A 6,598-nucleotide genomic window follows, 5' to 3' on the forward strand; every position below is an offset into this window, starting at 1 on the left:
CTTTTGGATCTCTTCTCCACCTTGGCTGGTATACAGTCTCAAATTAAAATGCCAGCTGGAAGACTGGCACACACAGCCACGTGCCACAAGCTCACATGGAAGTTCTAAGTGCCGCTATTGCTGAGAAATTGCTGGGAGCATGCAAGGGTACTAAAGCACAAATTCTCAATTTCTCTTGTTCAAAACGATGCAGAGGGGAAAAGCATAACTTCCTTAAAAACTCAGAAGTGTCATTATCTTTTTGTTTGTTTGTTTGATATTGGCATACAGTTGTTGGGACTAGCCATACTGTTAGAATGGTGTGTGTAGAGGGGAAATGAATCTTTTTTGGTTTCCTGCACAGAACTACTGTGTAAATTCAACCACACTAATATCAACTTCTGGATCTGTTAGGAAAGAGTATGGGGGAGACAAGAGCTCCTGCTGTCTTTTCCACACATGAATGATAGCTCTCACGGGAACTACAGATGCATAGAGCTCTACTTCTTTTTAGCTCAAAAACTTTGTTCTGAGAAAATGTACATAAAGGTTTAAAAAGGACCCAGTATAGTGTCTCACAGTGTAACAGGATACCTGTTGCCAGAAAATGTGTGTGTGTGTGTGTGTTTTACCCTAGATCTGTTGCAACTCAAAACAGGATTTTTTTTTAATTAGTTTATAGAAAAATATAAATTTACTTATAGTCAAATTCTAGAAAGCCACTGAAAGGCATTTTTAATCTGAAGAGAAGCATAATTATACTTTCTTTTTTCTAGTTGCTATTATAACAGAGCCATTCCAACAAGTTCTTCTGGTGACATTTTTAAAAGCCTGTAACTAGAAGCAGACAGAACTGAGTCTTCTTATTAAGCAAGAATGTTCATATACACCTTGAGATATGTTATCAGTGATCACCTGGTGGTGGTGATCCTAAAATGGCATGACTAGTGATGAAAGATATCAGATCCTGAATAATTTCTTTGGAAAATACTTTTGTGTCAGCTGCTAAAGGTGGACATGTGCCCAATCTGCACCTCAGCCATTTTCATTGCCATAGAATTAGAAGTTTACAGATGGAGAGCAATGCCACCCTGAACATGCCCGATCTCATCTGATCTCAGAAGCTAAGCAGGGTAGAGCCTGGTTAGTACTTGGATGGGAGACCACCTAGGAATAATGGAAATGACCATAATGTCTATCAATAGCAGAATGAATAAATTGAGATCTAGTCACAGAATAAAATTCTACACAACAATGAAAATGAAAAACTATTGCTGTATGCAACTGTTGCTATATGCAACTCTCAATAAACACAGTGTTGTGTGAAAGAAGCCAGACACAAAAGTATGCATATTGTTTGAGCCTGCTTGTGTAACAACGTTCAAAAGTCTCTACCAATGGCAGATACACTGGTGTTAATTTTGCAACGATTACCTGGGCTATATTTTAGTGTTTGGTGTCCTTTTGCATACATGAGTTATACTTCACAATACAAAATTTTTTTTATGAAAATAAATAGGAAAGAACTAAGTCGATACATATGGTCCAAAATCTCAAACAATTGTGGGGAGGCGGGGACGGGGAATCTGGCTTTATTTGTATCCCTTTTCTCATTTAAACCTGGGTATATGAGGCCAGAAGCCAAAGGCAAAACTGAATCTTTCTAGGAGCCTTTGTGATTACTCTAAATCAAATCAGTTCCTGAGTTCTCAGTGCTACTTGTGAAAGATACCTAGTCTTGAACTCCAGAGTTCCAAATTCCATGTGACCAACTTCCTGAAGGCTTTTTACTTGATGAACAAATTATACTGCCAAGAAAGCGTCAAAATTCTATCAAGCTTAATTATGCAATTTTTGTCTATAAATGACATACCTCCTGTACCCAGTGAGACCCACCCATGCACTAATAGGATGTGACAGCTGCATCACCAACAAAGCCTCCCCCGCCTTCAGTTCTCTTCAGAGGTGAATGCCTCCTGCTTGGAAGGCACTGACAAGTCCTTCCAGAAACGTGAATCCAGTGAAGTCTCAAATCAGAGACAGTGCGACTGCCCAGGCTTACCCAGGGACCATCCCATGCTACCAATGGGTGCATGTGGGGATGAGAAGGGGAGAGTCAACACATTTTTAATTCTTCAGTCCAAAATATGTTCCTGTTGGAAGACGTGGCATTCTTTTTATGAAGTGTTTTGTTTGTTTGTTGTTTGTTTGTTTGTTTGTTTTAATAGAGTTAAAACTTTTTCTTTTGGTCAAAGTCGTATGCAGTATATTCCTGTCCAGGGGTCCCCGAAGAACAAAAAGGCACTCCCTCCATGAGCCCTGGACTCATCTGTAACTTCATACTGTTGCTGCTTCTAATGCAGAAGGGAAAGTCTCTGTTCTGTGGATTTTCCTTGTCTCTTTGAACGAATAAATAAATGACTGAGATCTAAGTTTTCTGAGTCTTAACAGAAATAAAAGTTCTTTCAATACTAGCTACGAATACATTTTTTCCTAGTATATTTGGGTTAAGAGAAAGGAAATATCCAGTGAACTACAAAGAAAAAAGGAATAGTCCCCTTTTCAGCTACCTTGAACCACACGCCCAACCTCCCCCTCGATTCCCACTTGCTCTGAGTTCAGAGGAAGATGCCAGAAGAAATGAGAGTAGAGGTCACTCGGCATATGCAGCCCCTGTTCGCTAGGGACTTCAGTAGAAATATAGAAGATGTTGACTAAATATAAGCAAGACTACAAGATAATAAGGCTGGGATGTTTATTTTATTTTTTACTCATATTATCCAAACAACCTTCATATCGAGAGGTGCAAATTCTAGTAGAGGCTACAATATTTTTCCCTTGGTGCTGATCCTACTAAAAACGTTTTGGTAATAGTTTTTTTGAAATTCTTTTTGCATGCAATGAAGCCCTATTGAAAAAGAAATGGATGTGTAGATGATTTTATGGAGCCAGTTCAAAAAAAAGGGGCATGTTCTTTGCTTTCCCTAGTATATTGTTATTAGAGAAGAAAGGAGGATATGTCAGGACTGACCAAGGGAAAACCAAAGGCTGGAAAATTGTTTAAACTAGTGGTTCTCGAAGCGTGGCCCCTGACTGTCGGTCTCAGCACCACCTGGGAACTTTTAGACATGCGAATTCTCCACCTGCCTTTAGACCTACCTAATCAGAATTTCTAAATGACCCCATGGTTTTTAAAAGTCTTATTTCAATTTCACTTTCTTAATGTAAAAAATAACTACTAACACCTTTGGATTTCTTTTTAGTCATCATTTAGGGGTACTTGTTTAAATGAATCCTGCCCCCTTTGTTCTAAACCGTATGATTTCACATTAATACAGAATAACCCGGTCCTGTCTTCCTGTGTGTCATTAGGCTTCTCAGTGTGAACTGGGTCACTACCGTGGCTCACTGATCTGGTTTTCCCATAGCTGGTAAAGAAAGAGGAAAATTACCCAATGCAATTTCTCCTCAAGGAACAGCTTGTTTTTCATCTTTAATTAATTGTTCCTTCTCAGAAACTCTACAAGAGTTAAATCAGGATTCCCTCTGTGGGAGAAAAGAAGCTATTTTTCTATCCCAGAATACTTGAGAAATCCTGGGGTGGGGGTGAGCTTGTTGGAGAGGGGAATGGGGGGACCAGGGAGGGCATGAGGCTGAGGGGAGGTGGTAGTGAAGTCCAGAGCAGATGGGGATGGGGACCATGAACTGTACCCTCGGGAAAAGCAGATCTGGAAGCCGCAGTAAGAGGAAGCCTGCCTGACTCTATTCAAGGTGTACTTTGTCTTTGTAACAACATTTGGGGGCCTTTTAAAAGTAAATTCAAATAAATGAAGAAGCATAACATGACAATAGATGCTCTCTCTCCAGCAGTACTTCTATCTTTCTTTTTCATCACAGAACTACTAGTTACTGGACAGATATTTGTAATTTCACTATGGGGACAATGATGTCCATAAACAACACATGTAAAAATTCTAACTTTTTCAAACGTTTCTAATGGAAGGGCGGGGGACTCAAAACACTTGCTAAACCAAGTACTGCTTTGAGAAATACTGAATAATTTTTTAAATTTCTCTAACAGATGTGTTTCCACAGAAAGGGGGCATGCACCAACCTGGAAGTCAGATGGTGGGGGTTCTCTTTCAGGTTCTGTCAGGGAATCATGAAGTTGAACTTGGATAAAAGTCTTGACTTTCCCAGAGCCCTTGGCTCCTCATCTGTAAAATAAATAATTGGGATTCCCAGTCTCAAAACCCCATTTCAGCTCCAGTTTCCTAAGTCTATAAAAGTTTAATAGGTGGAAATAACCCAAATGTCCATGAATTGATCAATGAATTTTTAAAATGGGGCATATCCATACAATGGAATATTATTCAGCTGCACAAGGAATAAAGTACTGATACATGTTACAAAATGAATGAACCTTAAAAACGTTATGCTAAGTGAAAGAAACTGATCACGAAAGACCACATGTTATATGATTCTATCCCCAGAACTGTGAAATCTACAGAGAAAGTAGATCTGTGGTTGCTTCGGGCTGGGGCGAGAGCGGGTGGGGACATGTAGGGTTAAGAGGATAAGATGATAGCTCAGGGTAAGAAGTTTCTTTTTGAGGTGATGGAAATGTTTTAAAATTGACTGTGGTGATAGTTATACAGTTCTGTGAATACAGTAAAAACCAATGAATTGTATACTTTAATTGGGTGAATTGTATGTTATGTGAATTATAACTCAATAAAGCTATTTTTTTTTAAAGTTTATAAAAGCTGATTTTCATAAATTGCCAAGTTTTCGGCAGGAAACAAGCCCGTGGAGTTAGACTAAGAACAACTTTATGAGATGGATAAGAATTATTATTTCATATGAAGCAAGTTTCACAGGGCTTGACTTCACTTTCATATAATAAAATCTGGAGGAAATGTGAACCCCAGGCCTTCACACACAGAAAGGGAATGATCCAAACTGAATGAATGGAAAAGTAGAGAAATGGGGTGAGGAAAAGTTACCTGAGAATCAGGAGCTGACTCTGCGTTTGGGGAGGTCTTTGATGTGAAAATGGTGCCTGAAAGAGGATAGTGGCTGCTCAATGACCCTGGAGCGGGTGGAGCAGCCAGGCCAGCCACAGTGAGGACAGGGTGGTGAGAAAGCAAGCACTCGCAGGTAACTAGGCAACATGCATGTTGAGGGGCCAAGGGCAAACTTGGGGTGGGGGCCGGAAGCAATTACTAGATTGCCCAGCTGTAACCACCACCGTGCAGGGGCCCATCTGCCAGCTGAAAAGCTTTTTACAGTCACAGGACCGCAGCTGGCACTCAGCAAAATGCCCTCAACCCATAAAAGCAAGACTCGAAAACTGACAGAGCCAAAAAGTAGCACCTTGAATCAGACCTCGACTAACATTCCAAATTGGAATGTGGAGAAATGTGGTCTGTGGGATTTTCAGGGAAGGGGCTGCAAGCCAACAGACAGCTTGAATCTTTAAACCATCAAGTGAGGGCTTCCTAGACTCTCCCATCTGGCCAGACCAAGGCAGTGGTTCCCAAAGCATGGTCTGGAACCAACAGAATCAGTATTGCCTGGGAACTTGTTAGAAATGCAAATTTCTGCTGAATTAGACATTCTAGGCTGGGATCCAGCAATCTGTTTTAGCAGGTTGCCCTGAAGTTGCAAAACCATTAGCTCAGTCAGTTCCTACTCCAGTGCCCCTAACCTCGAGCACGTGGCCGCTGAATCCTGCCACCTTTCTGAGGACCGTTGATTTGGAGAGTCAGTAGGGACTGTGTCTGAGGAAGAGAAATAAGCAAATGACATGCACTAAGGACAGGAAACTGCCAAGTGTCACCTGAGCCCTACTGACTCACGCCCGGCCCACAGGTGACTCATTCTTGTGAGCGCCACCCAAAGAGTGAGCTGAGGTCTCATTCAAACCCACTCGTCACCTCAGCACTCCATACCCTGCTCTGCCCTCCACACACTTCCCACAGGGAGGTAATTCTTGGTAACAGTCCCAAGCTTCAAACAGCACTTTTCAGTTGTGCAGTCCACTCACAGAAGTGTATGCTGGATTCATCCCACACAGGAACCTGGTGAAGGAGGGTGGGCTCCCCCTTCAGAGGTGAGGAAACGAAGGGCCACTCAAGATCACCTGGCTGGAAGAGAGGGTCCCGGGACTCCACCCGGTCTTCTCTCTCACAGGTCAGTGTGCTCTCCCCTGCACCTCCTGCCTTCCTGGGAATGAACTCCTAGAAGATTACTCAACTGACAAAGACCATAGAAACTTGGAAGCCAGCAAAATGAAAAAAGATGCTGTAAATTTCTTTACTCTTTCTCCCAGGGGTCCTTAGTTCCTTCTAGAATCTATCACCAGCTTGGGCCACGAGGCACTTTCACTCATCAACCTGGCTGGGTGTGTGTGGTTGAGTCTAGTGCTTGTGCCCTTGTTTCAGGCCTGCTGGCCTCAGGAAAGTCCTTGCTCCCAGCTTCAGACCACAGACTGGCCTGCCTGGGGACTTTATCTATCTTCCTCACTGCTTTCCAGCCACTCCCCAATTCTGGATTCTAGTAAATCCTCCACCATGTTTTTATTTGATAGTAGTAGAGGCAGGTTGTGTTTCACTTG

Source organism: Pteropus medius, unplaced genomic scaffold (genome assembly GCF_902729225.1).
Source record: "Pteropus medius unplaced genomic scaffold, Ma_sr-lr_union100, whole genome shotgun sequence".
NCBI lineage: Eukaryota > Metazoa > Chordata > Mammalia > Chiroptera > Pteropodidae > Pteropus > Pteropus medius.